General features: G+C 37.5%; 1 long non-coding RNA gene across 1 annotated transcript; it reads left to right on the plus strand.

Annotated features, from left to right (window-relative positions):
* The first annotated feature begins 106 nt into the window (after positions 1 to 106).
* LOC121813909 lies at positions 107 to 2008 on the plus strand. The gene is made up of 4 exons (XR_006053958.1): positions 107 to 180; positions 432 to 497; positions 1140 to 1228; positions 1741 to 2008. It is a non-coding gene; the product is annotated as an uncharacterized LOC121813909 (long non-coding RNA).
* Positions 2009 to 2508: the final 500 nt, after the last annotated feature.

Below are 2508 nucleotides of genomic sequence, written 5' to 3' on the forward strand. Positions count from 1 at the left end.
TGTGTGTGTGTGTGTGTGTGTGTGTGTGTGCTTTATTCTTCAGTTGCTAATGTTTCTTCAGTTTCTTTAATTGCTCTATTCATCCGTTTTGATTATTGGTTATTGCAGTTATTTTCTATTGGTCAACAATGGCATGTGGTTCAGGCTCAACAGAAGATCAAACAGGACAGAACACAAACAGTAAGAAATGCCTTTACTATCAGCAATAACATCCCGTTAGATAAGTTTCTCATAAGAAATCTGTTTTTTAATTTCATTTCATTTCATTTCATTTTCTATTACTGTATTTTATTTTAATTTTTACCTTATTTAATAATAACTGTGTTATCTGGTGTGATCCTATTATTGACGATGAGAGGCAGACATGGGTCGTAATTACTGATGTTGCTGTGGTTATCTGCTCCCTCACTCCCACTGTTTGTCTCCATCAGATGAAGTTGAATTGTGTCCTAATCCAGTTTATCATTCTTTGGACCAGGGTGACACTCAACCTCCAGGTAAAAATCATTCTGATATTACAGTATAAGTCTGCACATAATATTTAGTAAAATCTGGTTAAAAAGTACAATTGCTCTACCCTCTAGAATTTTCCATGACCCCACAGCTGTGTCATCAGTACCACTCATCCTTCAACTCTTCATTATCTTCACAGCTTCACATTTCCTCCTTACTAATGCTCTGCACTTCCTGATTCACTAAGTTTTCTCGATCTGCCCTCCCCGCTCTCTTATTTGCTGATCCCTTCTTTTGTACACTTATTCATTCTGCCATCAAGTCTAATCATCTTCTTTGGTCTGTCGACCAAACACTGACATTTTCCTAACAGAACATGTTTCAGCACAGCCATTTTGATCATTTCACAAAACCATTCTTCTACCTAATACGAAATAAGAAATGAACATTTTATTGCTAGTATAATATCACATTGTTGCCAAAATATACAATACTATGACTAACTGTTATTTTGTACTCCTTTAATAATTATGTTGGTATTAAATTGTTCTCCCTGTTTATTGCATCTTTTATCACAATTTAAACAATGTTATTGCTGAGATGTGATGAAAAGTGTTGTAAATAAGTGATTGAATTAGATTCAATTTTGTTAACCAACATATTCAATTCCATCTCTCTTCAAACAGAAACAGTGAAAACCACAGTAGCATACATGGCTTCACCAGGTATCTACCAAGCTGTGGCAGAGGATGCTTGCTATTCTACAATACCGTAGGTAAGACTGAGAACAATGATGCCTTATGCTCTGCATTCACCTAACGTGATGAATAGTTGAGACTAGTGAATTACTGATGAATCACTGGTTGCAACACCATTGGCAATCACGTTTTTGTGATACCTGACAATGAGTCTTTCACTTCAACATGATTTTGCAGCTCTTTCCAGATGACTTTGTTTCTCCATGCTTTCGTTTCTTTTCAATCGTGACATGATCATGTTGCTCTTTAACCTGCTTCTCTGGTTCTTTTTAAGTGATTTCTTGATTCAGTAAGAGTGGCAATATTCATGTCTGGGTATGACTAGTGAAGTTGAACTCACTGTTCCAAAAAAATAACATTTAATAACAAACTTGTCTTACAACAGATATCAATGTTTCTTGGCGTTAGTTCATGTGACATGAGTCTTTTGTAACATAACTGTATCATAGACACTAAAAATTCAAACATAAAACAAACAAAATGTTAAATTTATTTCATCCACTCATTCTTTTCTGCTCCTTGATTTCAGTGTTGCTGTTGGGTTGGAGCCGATCCTAGGAAAGGTATACCTTGGACAGGTCGCCAGTCTATCATGGGTCTGTAGCATGTCCTCAACTTGTGGAGGCATCATGGGATATTTGTGAACATACCCATGTAAACCACTGATCTCCGCCAACTCCGCCTTGAACAACACCCCAGGCCAAACCAGGACCAGGGTTTTGATAAATTGGATAAGTCTACCACAGCCCACTGTGTATGCCCTTGGCACCTTACCAGAATGCTGTATTTCCCTCCTGGACTGAGATCATCTTCATCAGTATAGGTGGGCAGCTTCCTGCAAGTTGGAAGGACCACCCTTAGCCACTAAGGAGTAAAAGCAGATGAAATAGGGCTGATTCATTAACATCTAGTGACCAGAAGATTGGTGGTTCAATCCCTGGTGGCTCCAGTCTGCATGCCAAAGATCCTTGGGCAAGATGTTAACACCAAGTTGCTCTCTGATGCATCCATCAGAGTGTGAATGCTAAAAAAGCTCTTAAGCATAGAAGATAGTGCTTTTGTTAATGGATGAATAACGCATGCTGTATAAAGTGCTTTGAGTACTCTGGGAGAGTAGACTCAGAATCAGTTCATAGACAGAACATGCAGACCGCGTATAAAAAGCCATCAGCTGGCCCAAGAAATCATAATTACACTATGCAAATGAAATATAAAATTTGTAAACTGTAATCACTCCCAACCTTTTGTAAGATAAATCTCACTTTAAATTATCAATCATAACTTGAAATTGAAAGTT

This window comes from Haplochromis burtoni, unplaced genomic scaffold (genome assembly GCF_018398535.1).
Source record: "Haplochromis burtoni strain Fernald_Lab_line unplaced genomic scaffold, NCSU_Asbu1 Contig_3438, whole genome shotgun sequence".
NCBI classification, from domain to species: domain Eukaryota; kingdom Metazoa; phylum Chordata; class Actinopteri; order Cichliformes; family Cichlidae; genus Haplochromis; species Haplochromis burtoni.